General features: G+C 36.1%; 1 protein-coding gene across 1 annotated transcript in view; it reads right to left on the reverse strand.

Moving 5' to 3' along the window:
• Positions 1-27,704, reverse strand: part of LOC104407142 (gephyrin) — a 131,602-nt gene that overhangs the window by 76,554 nt on the left and 27,344 nt on the right. Inside the window, exon 2 of the mRNA XM_010016333.1 lies at positions 24,177-24,269. The gene's annotated coding sequence lies outside the window, so the exon portion shown is untranslated. The remainder of the gene's footprint in view (positions 1-24,176; positions 24,270-27,704) is intronic.

The following is a 27,704-nucleotide window of genomic DNA, read 5'->3' on the forward strand; positions in this document are numbered from 1 at the left end:
TGGGCATTGAGAAGCCTGGAAAAAGAGTCTGAAAATCCTTGTCTTTTTAATCCTTTTTCCACACAGGGAATCAGATAGAAAATTATTTTTCTGGGACGTGCACAGCCTTCTTACTTCCTAACACAAATTCTCTCAAACGCACAATTTGTCCAGTTTCCCGGTCTCTAACTTTAGTTAGGACATAACACTTCAAAGAGAGGTTACAGTCCTACCTCTCTTCATTTCCCTCACAATAGCTGCTTTTCAGTGGATCATCTTGTTTCATGTTCTGAAACAAGATTCTAAGTTATTTGGCACAACTAAAATGTTAGCAATGCTCCTAACACTGTGAAATCCATTGTAAAACATCCAGCCAAACTACAATGCTTTGATGGTACAGCTATCAAAATAGAAAGAGAAAAGCACATCTTAAATATAAGGACACTCTGAATAACCTAAATTTTCTTGGCAGTTTGATACGGCAAAAGAATAAAATGTAAGAAAAGCAGGCAAATTATTTTGCGGGAAATATTAAATTATAAATCACATCCTTGTACTTTTTACTAGTTTAAAAGTACAAAACCAAAGTCAGAGAGAACTACACACCTATGAAAAGGATCAAGGATTCCTATACTAGCTACTCAGCTAAAACACTTATAGGAAGTAATAAATAAAACAGGACAAAAATACTCCTGAACAGTACAGATATTCAAGTGGCCATATTCTCAAATATTTCCATTAACATTTAACATGTTTTAAAGGAATATGTCAGTATCACAGCTACCAAGTAAACCTTCAGATCTTTAATCAACAAGCAAATTTGAAATATGCTCAGTGGTGGGAATCAGGAACTTTTGTTCTTACAAAACCAAGCAATTTTAGTTCAGTAGCTGACACAACAGCCTCTTTTATTTCAAGCACAGCATGTCAGTTTTAGTATCTGCCATCCTCTACTCAGAAATGGAAAAGGCATATAAACACAGCCCAGTGTCTGTATTTCTACACAGGCGAAATGAGAAGCAGGAGGCTAGGAATGATATGGAAAAACTAAAACCTCTCCACTGAGGGAGATTGTCTAAAGATACATGCTGAGGTATTAAATTATCAATCACATTAAAAATTTTTAACACTCTTCATAGACATGATGATTTTTATAGTACAGAAGAAAAAGGCATTGCGATGGTGAAGGAGCACCTTGTTGACAATGAAAAAGTTGATGAAATATGGAATTCTCTGTGTGCGCATACGTAGTAAGTCTATATCTATGCCTTTTATTTTCAGCTAATACCATCCTTCAAAGCTATTCAAAACTGGTTTTAAATATAAAGTACATTTTGAGATTTCTTTTTTGCCCTTGAGCACAGTGACACTTTGAAGATATCATTAGTTAAAATTCTAAACAGGCTTCAAAGGTAGTACGAGATGCAAGACAGTTCCATAAACAACAATCCTGCAGCTCAGGGAGTCCTTCAATGAAATTCCAGTCCACTCTCCAACCTCACAAGAAAAATGACCTTCACAAAATGTCACTGCTAGCAGGCAATGTGATTATTAAAAATGTATAGACTAAGCAACAAAACCTGAAAGGGCAGAAAGTCCAAACAGCAGGACAGCCCTTGACAGAAGTTTCTAAAAATAACTGTTTCAAAATATATATGCTTACATTTATTACTGCAGGCAGACTTCTACAAACAGGGGAATGCTTCCCGTTTTCATATTTGCAGCCTGACTGGATGGATGTAAAAAAAAAAAAACACAACAAAAAAAATGCTGCTGCTAAGTAAACAACTTTTACAGTGACATCTGGTCTTGAAATCAGCCACTGGTAAGTCCACTCTTGGGATGTCCTCAAATAACATGACATAAAATGTGCAGCATACAGCAACAGAAATCACCATCACACTGGGAAGCACACTCTTGATTAGCTAGCTATATGTATATGAATGAAATTAGCAGTTATGCAGTGATTTGTAGATACTTTGTATCGATCTGTAACAACTCTGTTTCACCTAACAATGTTCCAAAGTGCTGGTGGAAGAGTTTTCTGTTACTTATTTCAGCTTTGAGCTAAGGGTGGAAGAGAGTCAAAACTAGATTTCCATCTGCATCCAGCTCAGGAATTAACTGTCTGGTACCAACATCTACCTGCATGTAAATTACTGAAGAATTAGTGACTCAGCACCTTCACATTTTACCAGGACTCTAGCAAGGCTGAATTCAGGCATTTTTACCTCAGTAGTCTCACCATCAGTCAGTTTTTGCCTGTGGCACAGGGCCATAGTGTTGGCTAAAACAAACCACAAATCAAGGCTGTTGCCCCTGTCTCTCTTACAAACAGTGATGACAACACTACTATATGGGCAGAAGCAGGAAAAAATGAGGAGATTTCATTCAGAGCTCTCACACTGATGCCTTTGTACAGACTGAAGCTACACACTGATTTCTCAAACCTCAGGCTGATGACTATATAAAAAGTAGGTGGAAAATACTGGAATAAATTGGCATAAAATATTAAATGACAGCAAAAAGTGTCCCCAGTTTCTCCTGCCTAAGGTCAAAGTGCAAAGCAGACAGATGCATACAAGAAAGAGGTGGAAAAGAGGGGTTCCACAGAAGCAGAAGCACTTGAAGGTAGAGAAATGTAGAAAGGACAGTTTGGAGGTTGCAAAAAACGCTAAGGCTTGTCATTTAGAAGGGAGAAGGAAATGTGGGAAGAAGGAAGCCTAAGTGGAAAGGGAGAATTGCAGAAAGGAAGTCCGAGCAGCAGAATTATCAAAAGGTCAGGAATGAGGGTAGAGCAAGGGGTGAGTGAACAGTCAGTAGGATGGAAATAACACTGCACAAAGTGGCTTGGACAAACAATAAAATACATAATGGAAAAACTCACGAGAAGCAAAAAGTAAGACAGGACTTGATAGAAATGTCAGGCTGTGGGGGAACTAGGGAGAGAGACAATGGGACTGAAATAAAATGGTAGTTTCTACTCCAGAGAGGAAAAGTAGAGAATAACAATTAAGTATTTCATATAACTATCCAGGACTTCCTAACAATGTCTATAAGCGCAGTTCTTCTTATATTTTATAGCTATATGAATAAAGATAATTTATTTTAAAACACATTTTTGATTGTTTTCAACATGTCTTTTAATTGGAGTTAGGGCATTATGTTCCCAAACCAACTGATACATTTTTAGATATCTTTGACGTAGTTGTGGTTGCTTAACAGATGGCTCACTGCCAATTGGTTTCACAGTTTTCTGATGCTTCACTGCCCTTCTATGCCTCCATATAAGGTAAGTTAATTCAGTTCCAAACCTGTGGAAGCCCTCCCAGACAGCTTCTGGAGGATATACCTACTCCAGGCTGATTTACTTAACAGACCAAGGACTATTCTTCTTGAAATGTTCAGAAACTCCTTACCTGTGTCTTTCAGGTATTAAACATAGCAAAGTTTGACCTCAATAGTAAGTAATGATCTAAGACATAAACTCTTCAGCATTTTTGGGTTGGTAATACAGTTTTATCTCTTCAACTAAAATGCAAATGTGAGACAAGTCGTAGCAAGTTTGACTAAACTAAGATGACCGAAACTGCCTCTGCTGAAAAAAATCCAAATCTATGACACTGCATAGCATATCTTAAAACTATTTATGCAAATTAATGCACAAATTTGCAGATAATTTATATTTAGCAGACTATAGAATTAGCATAACATTTTATTACCTATTTGAGTTTTTTATTGAAAGCAGAAATCTTGGAAGGGTCTAAAAAAAACCAAAAAACCCCTATATACTCCTCTGCAACAGAGCTCACAGACAACACCAGACAAAGAACTATGGAGACAGATTAGTCAAATATGCAAACAAAATGCCAGTCATGTCTGTCAACCAGTTATGTAAGAAGTGTACACTTTAGTAACAAAAATTGAATCTCTCTCCTTGGAGATGAGATACCTCCTTCAAAGTTATTCATTATACCTCTGCTGGAGATGACGTGTGCCTGTAATTTCTATTCACAAGTCAGATATTTTGGCTTATTGTCTACTTCCCTACTCTTTTGCAGGGGAGAAAATAGAGTTTACATGGAGCTAGACTGATTAGAGGTTCTCCCTAAAAATCACTTATTTATTTCTTCTCTTAGTCCAAGAGATAATACAGATTGCAGCAGTTGGCTTCTTTCAATACACTGAAAAGTTTTTGGATAAAGGTAAGTTTTGAGTCACTCACACTGTGTGATGATATTCTGCATCTTCTTTATAGATTGAAAGGAACTGTACTCTCTGATGTTCTCCAAAATCAAATTTATTTTGCTAATTGCTCAGTTAATTTGTCAAATGGGTAAACCCCATCAAATATGCCATTAGTGCAAAGCAACCAAAGTCAAGCAGGTCAGTAAGTATCTCAACTTGTCATCGGTTAATAACTTTCTAACAATACAGTGGCCCTAACACATCACTGAGGTGCTGCAGCCAGAGGTACACCATATAACTGCATGTATGTTTTTATGTATGTAATTACAATTATCATTGACTTCTCGATGCCAAATTAGCTGTAACAGATCCATGAAGTCAAGAATGGCCTATGTCCAGAGGGCAATGAATAGCTGCTTCTGGACAGGGTGGATCCCAGAAGTAGAGGTGTTTACTCTCATTCTAGAGCTTTTGACAGATTCACATCCACACCAATGAACTGGCCACATGCACCTTAAAAGTAGTAGCCTGACAGTCATAATTTCCTCAACAGTGAGTTATCAATGACTGCTAACGATGTGGGCCTGTAAACCTATCAACTGTTATAGTCCCAGACTAGTGGAGAATAACTGAGCTACATTAAGGCTACATTAAGGCTACATAAGGCTACATTAAGCACCAGTCACTAAGTTTGGGCTCACACGACAGACTGGTGGTGGGTAGGCATACATCAGGCCAATGCTGCCCCAATGTGTGTTTTTGTTTCTCCTCATGAAGTGATCATCTAGGCTTCTGTTAATTTTACTGTACAGTGAGAAACTCAACCTGGGACTGGTGAGTCTCTATTTTGATGTTCCTGTTGGGTCTTTCTGATGTTAAATGCAGCTATGTGTGTCAGACATACATAGACACATATTGAGAGCTCTCCCAGGCTTTTATAGAGTTATTTTACATAAAACAAAACATGTCTAAATATATTAGGGTGGCTTATTCTATCATCTTTCCCTCTCCTCAGTGGTAAGCTTGGTATACATTCCTCCAATAACTGTCACATGTTCTTTTTCCCTTTCTCCCGACTCAAATCTACAAACAACCAAAGGTGGATGAAACCCCAATGAATGTAGCCAACTAAAAATGAACTCTACAAGCTGGTGTATTTGTATATTTGCACACACCAATAATTCATTTCCACTAACTGCAGCACAAGAATGCTGATTTGAAATTTACTTGCACTCACAGCATGAAGATCCTAAACATCACAGAATGACATAGAATTTATCTGGCTGAGGAACAGAAGTGTCACAGTAATAACTGCTGTTAGATTAGATTAAGTACAGACTCTGTTTTCTCTGTTTCTGCTCACATCCACAATTCCCTCTGCCTGCAACTTACCCCCTCAAAATTCCGTCAATCCCTTCACTGGGATCCATAATACCACCTACTGTAATGATGCCTATGGCATGAGACTCAAGATACCAGGAGATAATTCAATGTCATTCTTGTTTATAAACTGTTATCAGCAAATGATTTTAGCAGTTTAACTCCACTGTGTACATGACCATAAAAACCAACTGGCTGGTGGAGGTACCTCTGACAGTACTTGATGACTTATTCATGAACAAGTCATGAATATATTTAATTTTTAGTAGTTGGACTCCAGTGATAGTTAATTTTGTAAACAAAAAATTACCTAAGTATAAACAAGGATTTTAGTATTCACTGTAATTTTCCTTAAAAGACCTTGTTTTCTTCAACTGAAATCAAGCTAATCAAAAGATGTACTTCATAACATTCAGATACTTTTTTACTTAGAGCTTGCAAAACATTTTGGGGAGGATGCTTCACAGTTTTATACACAACAAAGCACCTGAAAATTTGAATTAATATACCGGAGAAAGCAACACCGTGGAATACATAACTTGTTCCTGCACCTCAGTAGGTTTGTAACAAAGTTTTGAGCTAAACCTGATTGCATTTGATTTACATAAATTTCACAGATCAGTGATTTGCCTACCCCATTTGGTAATGAAATTGGTGGATACGGGCAACCAAATATGCGCATCTTCAAAATACCACTTCTAATATATATATTAAGTGATAATAATAACTTTTTTTAAAAATCCAGATTACTAAGCAAATTTTTAAGATAGTAAATGTCCGTAAATTATTTATGCCATAGAATCTGATTTTGATTTTATGATACTGCCCCCTCCTCTACATTGTTATAAAACCTAAAAGCTATAGAACAATCAGTTTTAGAAACAGTTAACCAAACAAAGAAAACACTAAATGCTTTTCTGCACTATGGGGAAAGCATTTAGGCTCTATGAAGATGTATGCAGCCCACCAGATACAGTATGTTACTACTGTATAATGGTGTCTGTTAAGCCAGTGACAAAAGGCAGAACATTTGCAAAGGCGTAGAGGTTAGGAGGATTATTGTTAAAATAACAGCTGAAAACAAGCCACTGCACTTGCTTACAAGGAGGGCCAGGTGCCTACTTCCTTTTTCAATCCACTTTTTCATGTGCAAACTCTGCTTCCCACTTCAACTCTACTGCAAGTATGAATGAATCCCTTGCTGCTCAAAAGTAGTACAGCTGAAGACTTTCTGTTAAAGGTAGTGACAGTATTCTGCTACTACAAAACATTGTTAGTATTTTATTTTGACTCATTATTATTAAGTTTTCCCTCAGTTACTTCAAACTGCTTTATATCTAATGTAAAAGGTAAAAATCTATCCAATCCCTCACAACTTTTGCAAAATTCTTTAAAAATTGAAGTAGAACGAAACCTGAGAAGTGAAAAATTTTGTTCTCTACAAACTGTGGAATCATACAGCAGAAATGAGAGACATTATTATTAATACATACTACATTTCAATAAGACCATCAATAAGAATGCTACGCAACTGACAATGTAATGAGCTTTAACTAATGGTATAACAACTAGACAGCACTGTCTCACAAAAAAATGCCATGTGCAGTGCTTCTAGTTATGCATACTGACTTCTAGTCTATGTATCTATACCAAAGATAAACCCCCCTTTCTTTTTACTTGCAATTTCACTTCTCCAAATAAATAAGTTCTCAATACTTTAGCTCTAACACATTTGTTACTGAGATTGAGATGTGGAAATACTTGATTTTGAGAATGTTATCTGTTGTTTCCTGTCATCTGCTACCTTCTGCCAAGGACAAATATTGCATACAAACTTTGTATTTCTGAAACTCCAGTCAGGTTCTGTACAGTAGGTCCTCCAAACAATTTCAGATCTCCAATCATCAATGCTGAAGATTAAAACCAAATCAACTTCCTAAAATACACATTTTACACTACAAAGAATGGACTACCGAGTGATAGTTTTTCCAGAATGTACCATGGCAATACAAAAATTACAAAAAGTACTTAGTTTTAAGATTCCCTGACACGTTATCTTTACTCCCCAAGTAAAAGCATGTTAAAGCATCTCTAATAACAACAGCTTTAAAGCACTTTTGCCATAACCTAAAAACTGATAGAAAGGATTCTTTTGTGAGATCTGGTGATGCAATTTGTGTATTCAGAGTCTCAACTTAATCAGTCTCAACAGGGCTGCAATTTAGGCACATGTAAATAATGTGTTCATTGAAACTGAACAACCGAATAGATTTTGAAAGTCAAAGCAACCTACTATGCATTCTGTCAAATAATTTCCTACACAGGTTTATTTAACTCCTGGCACAAATCACATTTTTCTCCAAGATTCTCATGCAAATAATTGGATGAAAAGGTTTCTCACAGAGAAGGTGGAAAGCACTTTGTTGAGACTGCTGCAGCACAGAGCACTGGAATGGAAAATGGCAGAATTCCTAATCTACATTGAATAAGGAATATTAAATATACCACATTTATCTTTTCCTCTGGAATTTGATTTTACGATTTAATTAATGGTTTACAATATCTAATAATAATAGTTATCAATATAACAAAATCCAGTATAAAATATTTCTCCTGTATTTCACTGTTCCTAAGATCTTTTCTATACACATTTTTGTACCCAAAACACCAGTTTCTTCAGTTTTAGAAGATATTACAGTATCTTCCATGCACTAACTGAGAACAGTTCAATCATTTGTTGACACTACTCAGCTGTGACAGAGTAATGCTTTCAGATTAAGGCAACTTTGTATTGTATAGACAAATTCCGTTGGTTTACTTCCTAACTGCTCAACTCCTAACTTCGAAACCCTAAAGTTCTTGCAATATAATGTTCTTTTCATTAACACAGATTAGCAACATAGGTATATAAGCACCTCCCTTCACATACACTCTGGCTGTGCATGAAGCAGCTGACCATGTTGTACAGAAAAATCTTTTTGCTTTTTAATAAAATTCAATCTGTGTTCAAACTTTTTCAGCAGATAGATTGATTTTTGTACTAGCACTACGTAAGTGGATCACAGAGAAAAGTGTTAACTTTTAACAACTGGTAAGGCAGAAGAGATTCTTAGGCACAGGGAAGAAGTTAGTTCTGACTCTGTGTACTTCAAATGTACACAGGACTGGGCTCTTGCAGTACATGCTAAGTAGCTCACTATCACAGAACTGTGTTCACACTCAGAGAACCGCAGCTACAAACGTAACACCTTTAAGCAGATTAACAAGTAAAGAAATCATACAGCAGTATTTCTATATAATGTATATGGATGATAGAAGACAGTAATTCAGAATAACACAGAAATCATATGCATCTAGGGTTACCTGCCCAATAATATGTGCCTGATTAAAGAACTTAAATTTAAAAATTCTCTTTTCAAAAAAGGTAAAAAAGAAAAGAAACAAAGACACAAAATATTTCTGGGGAAAATATTAAGCTGTCGTAACAATGTGAAATCTGTTAATTGAGAAAATCCCAGAAGTTACAGCTAAATTAATAAATCTGTCTTTTTTATGTTTAAAAATGTCAAAAGAAAACTACTGTTACAGGCTCCCTCTTGCCTGCAAAGAGCGATGATGAGTTCAGGGCAGCTCCTCATTTAGATGCTGCAGGAAACAAAATCTTTGGGAGACAAAGACATCTAAAAGAACTTTAAGCCCTTCTCTGTTCCTCTCATTCCAGGAACCACCAATGCCAAACAGTAGAAATCAGTAAAATTTGAATGAGTAGTGGAAGAGTTTGAGAGAGACTATAGCTTTAGGCCTCGCTGTTCACGGGTTAATTCTGTATTTCACTGGATACATAAACCCTATTTGGAACCAGTCGTCTCATGGAAAGAAGTGGCAATAATGCAATCATTTTTCACTCTTGAAAAAGGAGCTGTAATCCAAAAACTCAGACAAAAAAAAAAAAAAAAAAAAAAAAAGTGCAATGTGTAGGTTTCATTCAGCTTTGAAAGCTGCCAAATCCGCCATTTGAGGGATGTACGTGATTGCAGCACTATATAAAATAAACCTTATTTCAAAAAACTACAGTCCATCTGCAAAGGATTAAAAGAAAAAGCCTAATTAAGGTGTATAATTATTTCCCAAAAGTAAATCGCAAGGATGGAAAAGATTATTTAGTGTTGCTATGATGTACTGTGAGAGCTGTAAACGACTAATCAAACAAAAGTTTGGTCTCAGATAAAATTTCCAAACCATGACGTCTACATGACGTCATCAAACACTCAAGTGAAGTGAAAGAAGCTCCAGCAAATTCAAAATCTAAACTGGCTGGGCAGAAAAACAGAAAAAAGTACTGGGGGGAACAAGTCTGCAGCAGTCACTGATGGATGATTAATTGGGTCTTTTTAATTTAATAAGGAAAGTCACTAACATTAAGCTGTGGATATTATCTTAACAAGGAATCAGTGAAAACTGCTTTATAACCAAGTAAACATGTTTTCCTAGCCTGTACTCTAAAGGACATTTTAAGAAAAGGGAACCCAGAAGATGGAGTACTTAAATCTTCCCAAATATACTCATCACAACAAAATAAAAAAAATCTATCTCCTCATTCTTCTAACAAAAGATATTTAACAACTGAGTAAAGAGGTAACAGCAGAAAGACACTGGAACTTACTCGGTATCAACATACCTTCAGCAAACTGTTACATGAGTAGTGACAGCAAAAGCTGTCATCATTGATGACAGTGCATGAACCAAAAGGCATATGTGTTCTTCAGCACATATATCGTCTGAGGCAGATGATAATTTCTAAGTAATTGAAAAAATTAAGTAATTTTTTCAAACTGGATCCAGAAGCAACATACAGACGCAACAAAATTTTAATTCCAAGTTGATATAAGTCACTGTCAGACACATTATTCTTAAAAGAAAAATTCAACTGAAACAGAAAGCAGTGATTAAGTAGGTCAGGGCAGTGGAACGACTTCTGGAAATCCCAAGAGTAGCAAAATAATTATGTATTTGTCTTCCTTTTTGATAGCAAAAGACCTGTATTAGTTAGGAATTTGTTTCCTTTTCAGAAACAACTGAAGCAATTAGCCGCTAAGCTGCTGCAATGCTGACTGTCATCAGAAAAAATACCTTTAGAAAACAGAGAAGAATAAAGAAAGCAAGCTGTAAAAATTTTAATGGAATTTGAATACTGCATTGAAGTGAGGATATATGAAAAACACTCCTCTGACAAATAATTTGTAGGACTTAGACATAGTAGTTAAGGAAATTACTATAAGAAATGTAAAAATTTCTTTTTTTTTTTTTTTTTGTTAGAGATAAGGAAGGAAAAGAGTCTAACAAGAGGAAATAAAACTAAGATACAATTAAGCTGATAACAGGAAATTTAGTTATCCTGGATAATGAAACTCTATATGCTGGAAAGACTTGTAACTCCTCATGATGGTTCCAGAAGCTAATTTTTGGTTGAAAAGTGCACAGGATAGACTAAAGGATACCTTAACAATAACAAAAGCAAACAAACAAAACAATTTAAAAAAGGACAAAATTATGCTGTATTTCATTGTTCCTGGGATTTGATAGACATGATGTTATTCCCAGGGGTTTGCATGCGATTTTTTTCTTGTTTCTTTAACCAAATTGGCTCATTTATAAGACAAAACCACAATGTATTCTTCCAACTTAACATAGATTATTTTTTTGTAAACTGATCAAAATATGTTGAACATAACTTGATCACTGCAGATGGAAAACTGATTTTTCTGGATATTTTACAGTGAAGCTGTTTGAGACAGCTCTGTATCAATTCTCCAGTAGGTATAATTTTCAACCAAGAAAAAGCATTGTGTTTATTTTCCTCCAGTTTCTGATTCTTTCCTGCATTGAAAGTTTATACAACCTGAATATAATTTGAAAAGTAGCCATTTTTCTGAGGTAATACTGATTAAAAACCCCCCAACTATATTAAAAGTAACTAAAATGACACGCAGAAAAATGACTTATGGTCCTTGGGATAAGAAGTGAGTTCTAGCAGCGTCTTGAAGCCCTGCAGTGCTGGAATGAATATTCCTCGTCCCTTCAAGCATTTGAAGTCACTTCTCAAACAACAGCCTAGGGAAGCAGCAAAGTAACACTGGGAGAAAGAGAATTGCTACTGAGATCTGTTCTTGCCACCAGACCCTTCAACAGTGTGAAGCTGGTGGGAAGTGAGAGACTGCCAGCCTTCTGTCTTCAAAAGTTCGCAAAGTTGTGGAAAAAAATATCCTTGGAGAAGCAAGGGAAGGTTGGAAAGTCTGAGGAGAGGACAGAGAGCCTAGAAGATGGTAAGGGAGCAAAGGCTGACATCTGTGTCCTCCAGTTTCTTGGAGCAGAATGCAAGTTTACTGGACTTATAGAGCTTAATGTGAAAACTGGGAGAAGGTTCCTACTGGCTCTTACTTGGAACACTATCTGCTGTATGGGCAACAATCCTCCACAGGGGCAAGTTGGTGCTGGGAGCATGGGAGCAAGGTGCTCTCCCACAGTGTCGCACTCTGATTCCACAGATGAAAGAGGCTACTAACTGACAAAAGGGATGCTGCCCTGCTTGTATGGTTAGGCATAATTTTGCATATTTAGGGTTTCTCTGAAGATAGCAAAAGTAGTAATATTATATCTGGAAAGAGTAAAAGCTAAAGTTGAAGGAATATTACACACAATTATTCTAAATGTAGGAAGAATTTATTCTGAAATTATGATAGGGTTCATTATGATAGAATATTCTCTCTGGTTGCTAGTTGGTACTGGATTTTAAAGCGTAATTAAACCCACAAACACACATAATAAACTAGACTGTGGCATAGCTGGGAAAAGAGAGGTCAAGTGAGTTGAATTAAAAGAAGAGGCAGGAAATCCTGCTTCTTACTCTAAGCTGCGACAATGATTTGTCTCCTTACTATGGTCCTTACAGATGCAGTCAAGTCCTGTTCTTGATCTGTGAGAGAGTGACAAAAGGTTTCTGTAAACTGGCAATTGACCATTGTCCCAGTACAGACTAAGAAGCAGCAACTAAGACACTGTGGTGTGATAACACTGTACTGATGCAATGACTTTTTTACATTAGGTGTAACCTTGTGTTTCAAATTAAGAGATCTGTAACATTTCTTATTTATTCTTTTGATTCACTGTGTTTACTGAACATCTCTACAATAAAACCTTAATCTTTCTGAGTCTCAGCAACAGATTGTTTCTTTCCCCTGTTATTACCTACCTTCCATCAACGCTGAGACCTGCCATAGGTGATATTAGTGATGTGGTTTAGTACTTAATTGCTGTGAAATTTAATACTGAATATAGTAGTACTGAAAAGTAATACACCTATCAAATGAAGTGATGGAAACAAAAACTTAATACGATTCAGTTTTGGTTTTTTTTCTTTTTTTGTAAGGAGGGAAAGGCTTTGAGCAGTTCTATGAAAAAACTGGATGCTGGTACTGAGATCAGATTTTGGCTGGTATGTTGAACTGAATCAGATCATGAAGAAGCCAAACAATATTTTTTCCCCATTCCTTACAATCCTTCCTGACTGGTGCATATTTAGAAATAAAATCTAGGCAGGTGGGCAGGACAATATGATAGAAATGCCAGGCATAAAAGCAAGTGGACAGGACAGCAAAAGAGCAAGTATCAGTGAGTATGCAGACCCAAAGAGCAGCAAGGGGATATTGTATTCAAGGATCAGGTGAAAAGGCAGGAGGAAAATGCCAGACATTCAGCAAGTTGATAAAGCAGTACCAAAAGTCAGCAAGTGTGCCAAGCAGCAGAAGAGCAATTCCACAGAGTCAGCAGATGCACTCAGCAGGAAAGTGATGCCCAGAGTGTGAGACAGGGCAGTGGAAGACCAATGCCCATGTGCAATCAGATCAAATGGACAATAAGGAGGCGATACATGCCATTCAACAGATGGACAGGGCAGTAGGTAGTCAGTGTCAAGCAATTAGCTGGTCAAAAGGTAATGCCAGAAAGTCAGGTAAAGGGCCAAGATTTCAGGAGGACAACATCACACAGCCAGCAGGTAGAGAGAATAAAAGAGAGTAGTGAACGCCAGGCAGTCCCCAGACAGGCTGCAAAAGACCAAAGCCCACAGAAAATCAGATGTGACTATCAGCAAGAACAAAACAAAAGCCTGCCAACTGATTGACAGAGCAGCAGGGTGGCAGTGATTTTTCAGTAACTTAGGATACCATGAGTGAAACAATCCCAAGAATCTAGATGCTCACCCTCTGGTAATATCATTAGATCAGAGTGAACCATGAATATACACAGGAGGATAGCACACAAATGGAAACAGCAGATGAGTCTGACCCTAGTACCTGGGGAGGCCATGGGAGCTTCCTATAAAACAAAATATGAGAATCCACAAGAAAAATCAAACAAATGGGGAAAATGTGTCTAAAACCTGTTTCTGATGATGATTAAAAAGCAAAAAAATACTAGCAAAGAATTAGTTTGGAAATGATTGGGTGGGATTGAAGATGTTGCTTACCCCTCTCTGGAGCCCACATAATGGGAATGTTGGGAAATTCTGCAGCAGAAAAACAGAAGAGAAAAGGGATTTCTGACTCCCAGTTCAAGGAAAGCATGTCAATTTAGGACTGGGTAATCTCTTTGGGCAAAAAATGAGAATTCAACTGAGTCTTTGCCCATCCCAAGATACATGCCTTTATTGAGGTTTGTGAAAAATTTAAGAAGCCCATATCATTTTCATCTCATGACATCCCGCCCTTATTCCCCAAAACCACACTTACCTCTAGCACAAGGTGCATAAGAGGGGAAGGGGGATGGTCTTGTGAGCTCATTCCCGTATTCACTGCAAAAATAGCTTATCAAGATGAGCAGGAGTACCCATTAGCCATTGCCGGCCATTGGTGACATAAACTGAAGTTGACATTATGTTACTCATCATTAGTGTAGGTTGGTGTTTGGCTTAGATACACCCACACTCTAATGAAAAGAATTAAGTATTACGAGTCTTGTGGGGTAACCCTCTTCGATGGCAAGTTGCAGAAGTGCAAAACTTATCAACATCTTTATTTACCTTAAGTCTCCTCTTTAACTTGAGCACTTTGTTATTTAACATGGAAACAAATTAAACCATGTTTCAGAAATTTTAGCTGCTGCTCTATTTCAGAAACATGTAATGAACTCTGGAATGCAAGAACTGAGAAAATCCCAGCAGTAATAAAATTCAGTAATTTAACTCATCTGTCACTTCAGTCATTTTTATTCAGTACATCTTCTTATTCAGTAAGTATCTTCCTAGTAACTAGAAGTCAACAACGAAGAATCACACTTCACTATTTCTGTCCTCTTAGAGGTTCATTGTGTGTGTACTTATCTGTCTGCACATTAACTCGTTATTTGTAACACTGGAAACCTACAACTCTCTTTGATAAGGCAATAGTATGCAACAAGAAGCCAACTAATCCCTCTCCTGCAAACTGTAGAGAACCTTAGACACAATAAAAGAATCAGGAGTTCTGTTGTGCACTGCTGAGTTAGGATTTGGAAAGGTCACAGAGAAAGAATCTGTATGAATTTGCCATGTACTCATGTGCAACGAAGCTTTCAAGTAATACCATAATAATAGGCTAAATTGATAGAACATTTTTTATACTGAGCCTCTGGATATCAGCCATTCATTCTCCTTCTAGCTGAGCAAGGCATAGGAATAACAGAGGTTAATATAACTTCAAATTTAGAAATTTGGGTCATAGAACAAGAATTTCTTCCATATCCAAACTCTCCTGTATCAAATACTAGTTGGGCTTAGAATAAAATGACAAGAAATTTAGGCAAAGGAGACCAAGAGATTTCCATCACATGATTAGTAATGCCATAAACCAGCCAGAAGAGCACACTTTGCCTGAACAAGGATAGATATTAACACTATAGAGTACGAGGTACTTAAAGCAGGTACGGGCAATTTTATAAAATTCTGTGATTTTGTGTCCAGCAGCAACTACAGTTAGCTGCACCACAGCAAGAACAAAATTGCTAGCACCTTCACTCCAAAGGGAGATCTTCCAAAGACTCAATGAAAATGAACTATGATGAAACTGATCTCAGCAAACTGTAACAAAATGTTTGTTTGTGGAGGAAAAGATGGACTTCTTAAATCTAGTGAAAGTTTAAATGTCAGTAATAAGTAGTAGATAATGCACCTCTATTAATTTGGGTATTCTCATTACAAAATATTTGGGAAAAGAATATATGCATAAAGTGATAAGAAGCTAAAACGTGGTGTAAATGAAGGTTGAAAAGTAATCAGTTTCTTGTCTATAATTGATTAGACCTTCATGCCTGAATGTGACAACAGTAATTTTGGTTTTCTATTCTGGTATTTATACTGAGTCTACATTTTGCTAAAGCTTCACTGCTCCATGTGGTAGCAATTAGCAAAAGCAGGCAAACGACTAGTTATAATCCTAAAATAACTGCTGAAGCCAGCTGCTTTCCAGAAGTCTTCTAGTTTCTTTCTGCTCAGTGGCTCGAAAAGCTCCTACACTGCAGGCAAAGAACAAATGAGAAATTCTATACTCTTTAATAAGTATTAGTTTTAATGATTGACTATTTTAATAGAGAGTAAATTTGCAATTCTGGTGCGCTTATGTCAAAAGGACTAACTCAATTTTTGATACATCTTAAATCCAGACAACTATTTGCCCTCTAGTTGTCATTTCTTTAAGCTGCCTTCACAGTCTTCCTGTCTATGCATTTTTTTTATATTTTTCTCCATATTAAGTTTTTATTAAACTCTTTGTAATAGACCATGACCAGCTAAAAAAAGGAAACATTAAGAACAAGAATTGTGCAATTACAGGCCTGACAATGTTTTCGTGATTATTTTGCCTTAACTTGATTTTTAATTTTTTTCAGTTCCCTATTACCTGCTGTAAAGTGATGTTTTAATGGAAACTGTTTTTATAAATTACTGAGACGAAAAAAAATCTAAAAGTTCCAAACTGAAAATTTTGTCATGCAGAAATCCTACAGCAGGCATATTTTTCTTACCCAGCTACAGAAAGGACTGCAAGATCTATGCACTGTTGCTGCTAAGCTGCTAGTAAAAGCCAAGCCAGATGATTTAAACTCACAGAGAGATAGCTATGAGAGTTGTGATCCCTACAATGAAAACATGGCTGAAAGGCATCAGTAATGCCAAGAGGAGGAGAATGCCTCTCAATAAAAAGTAAATTATAACCATATTGTTCTTCTGGGTGTATGTTGAAAGTATTTGGAATCACTGGGATATGGACCATTTGTCCACTCACAGGATATGCTGAGGCTTCTTCCAACTTCCATTCTGAAATTACCTTGGAATAAAAAACTTAACTGCAAAATTTAAGAAACAAAAGTAAGATTTCCTGGCTTTGCTTCTCATTCTATGAAACATTTGAGTCCCTCACTGCTGTTTTACTATTGATTTCTTCTCTTCAACAGAGCTTGCATACATGTTTGAAAGACAGAAAACAGAACTTCTATTTGGTATTTGAGAGTATTAAGGAAACCTAAAATAAAGCAATTTGATCCTCAAATGGGTAAAAATACCCAACTGCTTAACAGGAGTTCTATTAGTATTACCTTTAGGTTATGATGGTCAGACAACTTTACACAGAAGGTTAATACACTAGTTAAATAATTTAAAAGATATTTGCCCCAGCATCCTCAGCCAATACTATTAGTTTTGCATTTTCCACTAAGAGACAGAGAAGCAATTCATGTAATCCTTTTGTATGCAGGAAACAAAACTGTTTATTCATTAATTTCAGGATCCATTTAATTCAAACTATCTTCTCACTTAACAAATAAAAAACATAAGACTAGAATCAGGTTTTGGATTCCACACAGGATAACTCATTATACATCTTCCATGACTTCTGAATGAGTACCAGGTAACTTGAGTTTTATAAGACATCTCTCCCACAGTCAATCATCTTTGATTTGACAGATGGGAATTTGTTTGTGTGATTGATCTCTTATTGTTAAAGAAACCAACCCAAACACATAAAATCCTTCCATTTTGACGATTTTCTTATTAGACTTTTCTGGCTTGAGCTTCCCATCACCAGCTGTTGTTACAATTCTCTTTAGTAGACTAAGAAAGCTGTTGGTACCTTCCTTACATTATTTCCCAAAGAAAACCCAGGTAAACCCCAAGTTACCTCCCAGTGTTCTTTATGATAAACTGAACAGACTGAGTTGCGTAGCTTTCACAGAAAGCATCTCTTCTAGACATCTTTTTTTTTTTTTTTTTTACCACCTTTTTCTATAGCCATTGTGACATTTGAAACTTTTTTAAAAGGGAATGTCGGAAAAATATGCAGCTTCCTGTTTTAGACACATCAATCCCAGATACAGAGACAAAAGTATCCTCTGTATTCCTATTCCTTCTCCCCTCCCTCTCCCCACACCATCTTCATACTTGTCTCTGTCAGGAAATCTAGACAGAAACAAGTTGAGAGACACACATTCTTTCAACACAGTATCTCAGCTGGATACACAAAGAAACATGTTCAAAACTGCTGTTTATGTACCAGAATACCAAGAATGAACCAATCCCTCTTTATTTATCAAAAATAGCATTCTTCAGGAATGCTCTCTCTGCATATGTTTCCTACTTCCTTTAGGTTTGGGTTGGGGTTTTTTTTTGGTTGGGGGTTTGGAGTATGATGAGGGGCTTTTTTTTTTTTTTTTTTGTGTAACCTCTGATATTTGAGTAAATGGGATCTGGCTTCTTCGCCTCTCACTTCTCTCTGTAGCTGTCCTGGTGTTTCCATGCAGTGACTGCAGTTGATGACAGCACAACCAAGCTCTTCAGTGATGCTGAGGTGTTACCAAGTTTTCCTCAAAAACTCAAAAAAGATAATAGAAAGCACATTTTTTAGCACTTCATAAGTTAGCTTAAATCAGTTTCACGTTTCCCAAGACAGGTACTTCTGTAACCTGACAGTGTACTGTGTAGTGCAAATAATCTGTACACTGCTGCTTCTCAAAGAAACTGGTAGTAGTTGTTTAGTGAAAAGTGTTCTGCAACTAAATATATCAATTCTGCTATAGTAATATGAGACTTAAAATCTAATTATAGAATTTTTAATTAAATGAATATAGCACATAAACATATTTGGATTTTTGGAACATCAAATACAGCTTTTCAAAGAATTAATTTTATTGAGAAATTAAAGCAGGCCGGATAAAGACCTAATCATATAAGCTAGGAACTGTCTGGAGGACTCAGAAAAAGGGAATAGTGCCTTATAGAGTCGCTGATAAACTTCTAATAAAGTAGCACACATTTTGGAAGGAGTCTGTCACTGAGCAGTGTGTTCCATTTAAGCATGTTTGTTGTCTAGATGCACCTGGCACGGTTTCATAATTCACACCCCTTAGGAGCAAGCTGGAAGTGAGCTAGAACTCTAGAATCAAAATACCAGTTTCAACTTACAAGTGACATAATACATATCTATTTAAACTACAGAGAACAGTACTTCTCAAAAGTTCTGATGGCAACTTACAGGGTTAGACATTTTATATATGCAGCACACTTCATTTCACAATAGCTCTACACAGAAATCAAGGGAGAGAGACCTCCTTAAGACACATGGAAAACCACAGTCCTAGAATAGACTATGAAAATAAGTGCCAGAGAAGATTATTAAATTGGAGGGTACCCTGAATATTGAAGGGTGAAAAACTGTAACAACAGCCTGGGTAATTAGAGGTCATACAGTTTCATACTACTCCTACCACAAAGTGACTAATGTCCCATGTGAGATGAAGATTGTCCTGAAGTGATGGTTTGTAAAAAGAAAATTTGTTTATTTTGGCCCAATGACAACACTAGAATGTCTTTGATATGGCACTAAGAAAAGCTGAATACTGCTGAAGAAGAGCAGAAGTACTGCCATATCCACAACAATATTAGAAATACTGGTGCTCTGTTAAGGCAATGTTTTAATCAGGGAGGACAAAAAACCCTACATATTTCTACTTTAAATTGTTGCCTATTAAATGGAAGGTGTTATTTGAAATGTCTCAGTGGATTTGATTAATCTGGAGGGAACATGTGTTGCTCTGAGTATGGGTATAACATGATATACCCTGTTTTGTCACAAGCGTCTTATTAACAGAGTTGAAGGGGAAGGAAATAATAGACAGAACATTACAATAGACATGAAAATTACAAATAATAGGGATTAGGAGGGTTGCCAACACTATTTGGGACACAGAAATGGAAGCATACAGACATTTTTAAATAGTCTGTGGAATTCAAATGGAACCTGAAGAAAAAAACCCACAGTAAATTCCAAGAAGAAACTTGGGAAACAGCAACAGTGAAAGCTACCTTCATGGAACTGGGAAAAGCCAGGTGACAGAAAATTTGCAATTGGTACTGATTATAAAAATGCTGGTTCAGTTTTGAACTGAATATACAAAGACTTTACGTCACAGCATAATAGAGACTTTCTTCTCTCCAAACATGGCTTTTGTGTGGCTAGGTTTGGAGTATTTTGTTCATTCTGAGCATGCTTTTTCAGAAAGATGCTGACAAACATGAGGGAGTTCCAGAGAATGATTTCTTTTCATGGACTATAGAACTTCGGTGAAAAAATAGGCAAATATGCATATATTGTCATAAATGAAAACAAGCATGTGTCCAAATACATTCAAAAATAGTCTATAAATATTGATGACTATAATCAGCAAGAATCGAATGGAGCATTCATAATTTTTCCAGAGCATTGGAAAAGAAAGAAGACTAAGGAAACATCTGTCTGGTTTTACACGATGAAAAAGAGTTCTTCTAAGATTCTTCTAAAGTCTTATCTCAAAATTTCAGGGTGTAAAATTTCAGGCGTACCTGCAGTGCGACTGAACCATTTGTAAATACACACAGTGACACAGCTCAAGGACATCTAGCATCAGTTGAGGCACAACAAATTGACTTCTATTGCTACTATCTATGTACATAAAGTTAGCTTTGTAGTGGGGCAAACAAGACTTGTGAGCCACACCATTCATGAAAGATAAGAAAACAGTAAGAAGACTCTGTTAGAGGGCAGACAAGTGAATTTTTTGGATGCACAATTTTGCAAAAGAATACATGTAAAAGTAGAGAAACCAGAAGGTAGAAAACTCTGCAGAGGGTGTGTATACATGAGATTTTTCCTTTCTCTTTGTATTGACCAAGAAATAGAGAAAACACATTTCTATCTCAGAAGGATATCTAGTGATCAGTAAAAATGCTGCCACTTTTTTTTTCCACAAACATTAATGTATATTATCATTAACATTCTGTAACTGTAACTGTCTGCCACTCAAGTACTGTAGTTCCACGAAAAAAATGTTTGCATCTGAAAATGTAAACCAAAAGTTCCCTAAATCTTGGGCATATGCAAAAGCCTGATGTCTGTCCAGCAACAAACAGTTTTTAAAAACAACAGACTGTATGAGCATTTCCAGTATGGATTTCAAGACTACCCCCACAAATTATAGGCAAAATAAGATTGTGAAAAAGAAGTGGCTGTATCTACAAAATTAAGCCTACACTTTGGCTTTAGTCCAAATGCAAACTACCACCAACTGCCAAAACAGACGAATTACGGCATTCCCTAATAACAACCACAACAGGATTTCCTTCAAATTCAGCCATTCATTGGGTGAATTTTGCTTTTTAAATATCCACTTACATTTCATCACTTCTAGTTGTGTAGGCAAGAAGGTGAAGGATATTTACACTCCTCAAGTCAACTGACCTTCACCCCTCAAAATGTGAATCAGTAACTGGTTCAAAAGCTTCTCACCATCCACTGACTAGACAGAAGGCTATACATTTAGGGACCAGAGATAGGTAAGGAAAATCAGATATTGTGATTATGCCTAAAATTGTCTATTCCATTGTAAGAAAAAAAGTAATTACACATTACTGAAACAATTGCAATAACCTGGTATGATTCTGATACAGTGTTCAAAAGACTAAGTGAGTAGGGAAACCGAGTAAATTTTTTTTGGAGCTTAATCATAAATACCTGAAATTTCAAGAAGTTATTTTCAATAGATATATTATGCTAGGCACTTAATTTCAATTTAATAAATAACTGTAACATTCAATTAGCATTAATTCTTTGGACTGTAAATACTCTCAGGAACTAACTTTATCTTGTACCGTACAATAGCAATTATGTGTCTATACTCAGAAACTGTGTTTTCTAATCAAAAGTACAGGTGGATTAAGGAGAAGCAGGACTTAAATCATTCCAGCTGAAATAAGACCCAAGGGACTACTCTTCCTCCTCATAGGAAAAATGCTAACATGTCTTCCAGTATCAGATTAAATTACTACCAGTTCTAGAATCATGTCTAAAAGATGACATCTCAATAGCACAATGTCATGATCACATAATTTCACTATCAGTTCAGCAATGAGAGAAGCATGCTGGACAAACACCATACACAGAGGTTAAAACCACTTCCTACACGAATGCAAGTTTTCTTGAAGTCTTGCAATTGCACATTTTATGTTGACACAATGAATCTTCCATTTCAAATTGGCGCTCATTGACCCAAAAGCAGTAAATATGGGGCCAAAGCTTACGCTTCTTCATACTTTTTTGTAATGACACATACTGCCAAGCTAATTTTCTTACATTAGAAATATTTGTTTGAATGAATGATCTAATAAACCCTGTCATAAGAAAAAACCTTATCATTGTGACTTTGTAATTAGAACTGGGATTCAATCTCTCCGCTGTGATTTAAGTTTAAGCTTGCAAGTTAATCCAACTTAAATGGGTGAAAAGTAAGTAATACTGTCCTATATAAATTCTTTTTAAATATCAGAATAATTCGACAGTCAGAACACATAATTCTGTTATAACCAACTGAATGGTTGGTTATATATATACCTATTGCATTAAAAACAAATGTTCTTCAGTACAAGTTATTAATGATTTTTTATATCAGTGTGGTTTTATTACATAGTCTAAAGACACTTCAACAACTCAGATAATTTTTTTAATGGCTCACAGCAAAACTAACCAAACAAATCATCACCACCTGTCTTAATTAGTTTGAATAACAGAAATGAAGCAACACAATTAAAATACTAGGTGTTTATGTGTGGAGTTCTCATTTGTTTATTTCTTGTCCCAAATGCTGCTTGCGAATCTGCAGCTAATTTCTGGCACTGGCTGCAATGCTTCCTCCGGCACCACTGCTTAGTCTCAACCCTGGATAACTGAAACAGAAATTCAGCACTCCTTCCACACAGTGCCGGGAATACAATCGTCAAAATCATTAAGTTAGTTTGAAAGAAAGAAGCCAATTTAACCAACACCCTTTTCAATTTTGTGTTGCTTTAGCACCATAAATGATCTGCAAATTCAGTTTTACTACCACACTGTGGTAGATTGTACCATTTTCTGATACACTGATCCCTAGGTTTTAGTTACTCCAGGTTTCTAGTATATAATGTAAAACCATCAGAAATAATCTACAGGAGCATTTTCTTTACATTTTTTTTTAGTTACACAAATGTTATACAGTAGATTTTAAAAAATATTTTGGATTCCTAATAGAAAAAAAGTTAAACTGTAGCCATAGTTGACAGAACACATTTGAAAGTAAAAGACACTATAGGCATGTTATAATGAGCTCAAATCAACTCTAAGTTGAAAGTCTAAGCAATTGAAAACTTACATGAGTATTTAGGAGAAACCTAAATATGTTAAATTATGGAAATAAACACTTCAGGCACTCAATCTTAATTCTGCTCTTTAGTTAACATAAGCAAACAAAAAAAAGTATGTGATTTTAGAAGTTCCTATTAATCTAATTTGAACCATAAATATCACAATACTTCAACTGCAATCACGCACTCATTTCATAAGACAACTCCTAGCTGTGAGGTTATTAGGTTACATTTCCTTATTTTCTTTCCTTACCTTAGCTCCTTACATGTGGAATGTAACCAGATTTCCTGTGCAACATTTACTGGTGCACGTTACCTCCATTGCTGTGCCTGTTTAACTTTTTTTGATAATATGGTGTCAAGCACTTTTTCCCCCTACTATCTGCCTCACACACTCTAACCTATGATGCAGTAGTTGACAATGCAGTACCCTGCAAGGGAGAATTAAAGGATCTCTCTTATCCCACTTTTCCTTGTGCAGGACACAACAAAAGCCACACAGGGTTTTGCTTAGCAGTGTTGCACTGTACTGCTAAGGAAATTTACACCAAAAAGCTGTTTGATTTTTCTTTTTTTTTTTTTTTTTGTTTGTAAGGGGACTGGAAATCCATTATACTATGCTACATTTTAGTTTGAAAATCGTTTTGTGAGGCAGAACCCAAGGTCAGAGTAATTCCCTTGTGCTATATTCCCTATTGGTTTTTCTGCTTCCAAGTTGTGTCTCACTTGACCTGTCCATAGATACTATAAAGTTACAGACTAAATTAAAAAAAAAAAAATAAAAAAATAAAAAAAAAAAAAAAAAAGCGATTGTCCAGATTTCCCCACAAGAGGTGCCTCCCACAGTTTCATACATTTCTATGCCAAAAGACAGATCTTTTTTATTCCAGGACTATCTCACCTCTGGAGTGACATCTCGTGGTGCAAACCCTGTTCCTCCAGTTGTTAAAATCAAATTAAGTTCCTTTTCATCACACCAATCTATCAGCGTCTCCTGAAAGAGAACATGAATCCTGTTAGGTCTATGAAGTAATATGTGGGATACAGTTATACCAGAAAACACTGAAGACTTGAAATGTCTTAATAACATAAACACATAATAAGTACAGGAAATTGTAAAATTACTCATGGCTTTTTATACAAAGATTTTAAACCACTATTTATGACCAGCATATGACAGAATAATTAAAGTATCCATCATAATATTTTTGGAAATGGAAACTGAAATTCTGTTCTCCATCTCTTCACCTGAAATGGAAAACAAGAATTCACAGTTATTCATTTATAACACTGTTATTTTTGATTTTGAGAAGTAATAGATTGTGTTCATTTAATTCAGACTACATGGTTGATTCTCATTGCAGTAACTGTGGTTTCTGTGCTCCTCTTTTTAATAGCCTGAAAAAAGAAAACACCATATATTTGTAAGTGTATCTATTAAAAGCTGTAACAATACACGCGATACAGCAACAGAAAAGATTATCTATAATAATCTTTTCTATATTCCCTACAACATCTCAGTAGGACTGTGTATACCAATTCCAAGGCTGGACTAAGAGAGTTTAAGAAATGTCATATAAATTCAATGAATTACAGTACTGGAGAACTCATGAATAAACCTATATCTGCCTGCAAGCTCCATCATGAAAATGTATCCAAGGATTACTTTAAGAAGTGTCAAAGCCAAAGGTTCCATCTTTATTTCTTCTTTCTTTACGTATTCCTTCCAATTCCTTTTTTGTGTCATCTCTTGACTTTATTAATATCACATTTAAATTACCAAAGTTTCTGTTTACATGAACATTTCAAATCAGCTCAAGAAAAGAACACACATAATGGCTCAGATCTGTCTGACTTCTGACTAATGTTTTGAAATTATGGTAGTAAAAACCATCTTTAGTCTTAAAATTGTTTGCTCAAATAACATATTTGTGCATCAGAAAAATTATATTAAACAGCTAAAAATTTCAGAGAATAATTGAGAGAAGTTCAGTGTAAAATGTGTTTGGCAAAGTTAGAGCTTAATATTGTGTACAGTTTAAAAATTATTAACATGAAGCATGTGTCGGTATAAAACAGGAGGGAGAGATTTTGTCTTGGGTTTTGCTGGTTTTTATTATTTTTTTTGTAATGGAGTATTTTACCCACAACATTTCAACTGGTTTTATAGAGAAAATAAACCCTTCCTCTGTTCTCATCTTGCTACAGTTCTAAACCACTCCAATTAACATAGGGAGGGGGGAAAAAGTCATGTAACAGCCCACAAAAAGCTAAAGAAATCAGTTCATATCCTGAGTCTTCAAATAAACTGAACAATAATTACATGCCTATAACTGCTATTGCACCAGTGTACTTAGGCAGACATATAATTCTTTACCAAGGTCTAGTTATAGTGAAGAAACATAAGTTTTCAGTAAGATGACCTTTGACTATGAGGCAGTAAGTTTAAGTTTGGGTTTCACTGTATTTTAGACATGCAAATTGTACATGTCATTTTAAAACCATGTAAAAATACCTGAGTGATATTCAGCTTGCTTGCTTTCCCTCTAGCCCACAAAACTCTATCTTACAAAACATTCTCATTGACATTCTAAGTATCTAAAAAAGGAAGCACCACCCTCATCAGTTGAGGACAAGAAGCTACTCATATTTGCTTCGCTTCTGCCAGCAGTGTAGCTTGATTCTCCACTGGCTTTGCAGAGAACTGGATTTGCTTTGTCTTCAAATGAGAATTCCTCTAGGCCATAAACCTGATATTTGGCTTTACCAATGCTATAAAAGCAGAATTATTATGTAACATTTCAACCAGAGAAAACATCATTAAATAATTTTGTGCATCTTTCTCCTCTTCCATTGTTTCATTGATGATAAGCTTTCCAGATAAAATGAGACTATATCAACAAGTTATGTAAATCACTCACTCCATTCAAGTCAATGGAATTATGCTGCTAATGGAATTATGAATAAAAATACAGTATCTGGCTCAGGAAAAAAAAAGTACTGTGAAACTACTGCCAAATTTTAAAAAGCCAGAACAAAAGTATAAGACTCCAGGGGAAAAAAAACAACAAACCCAACCCAATCCAAAAACCAAACCAAAACGAAAAAACAACCCCAAACCCCCCAAACCCCAACACAAACAAAAATGGAACAAAATTCCTACAGCCATTAAAGAGCTTAATATTTCAGACTTTTTTTTTTTTATATTTTTTCAGATATTTTGTAGTGTCAAGGTAGACAGGGAGAAATATAGTTATTGTAGTCAGATCCTCTACCCACAATTTTACTTCAAAAGCACACATCTGTGATTCTTACCTGTTCAGATCTCACTGAAGTCCTAGAATAATTACATGAATTATGTTTTTCTGCTGCACAGAAATATAATGGTGGGCCAGTTGTCTCCTTAAGCTTTGGATCAGATATGGTGCTCTGTCCTCTCTACTTGTTTCTTTGCATTTCCCCTTTTTAAACACATTTAATTTTTTCTCATTTAAATAGGTAGGAAATCCTTGGGACTAACATACAACTTACATCCAGCACCAAAGAGGTCTTGTTTCAATCAGTCCCCTCTCTCTCCTAAGTTGGAACTACTTGCTGGACTTCTTATGCACTGCCCAATCTTTGTAATTATTTCAGTTATAACACAGGCCATCCAAAATTTTACTTAAGATCTGTTTGATTTTTCTCCTGAACAGTGTTGATCTCACCAGTGCAGAAAAATCTTGCCTCATTCTTTCTCTGAGTTCTTGGTCTTTCACATATAAATGAATTAAAGCCAATAAAGATCATTAACTCATGGGAAGAATGCCTACAGTGAGTGGCACAGGGCAAAGACCCCATGTTTACCACAGACACATACTTGCAAATTCATACGGGCATTGTCACCATAAGACACACTAAGTCCAAAAGCTGTACAGATGTATCCTTGTGGCACTGAACCTAAGCTAGCACTTCCTGACATTTCAGTCAGTGAATGGATATAACACAGACATATGCCCTTCTGCTGAGGTAACTTAAATATCTCAATGTCCAGGACTGGAGTACTGAATGCAGTTCTAGTGTCCTCAACATAAGAAGGACATGGAGATGTTGGAGCAAGTCCAGAGGAGGGCCACGAGGATGATATGGAGGCTGGAGCACCTCCTGTATGAAGACAGGCTGAGAAAGTTGGGGCTGTTCAGCCTGGAGAAAAGAAGCTGCATGGAGACCTCATTGCAATCTTCCAATATCTGAAGGAGGCCTGTAAGGATGCTGGGGAGGGACGCTTCACAAGGAACTATAGTGATAGGACAAGGGGTAATGGGTTTACCCTTAAACAGGGGAAGTTCAGGCTAGATATAAGGAAGAAGTTCTTTACTGTGAGGGTGGTGAAGCACTGGAATGGGTTGCCCAAGGAATGGTCCATCTCTGGCAGGGTTCAAGGCCAGGT

This window comes from Nestor notabilis, unplaced genomic scaffold, assembly GCF_000696875.1.
Source record: "Nestor notabilis isolate BGI_N333 unplaced genomic scaffold, ASM69687v1 scaffold7566, whole genome shotgun sequence".
Classification (NCBI taxonomy): Eukaryota; Metazoa; Chordata; class Aves; order Psittaciformes; family Psittacidae; genus Nestor; species Nestor notabilis.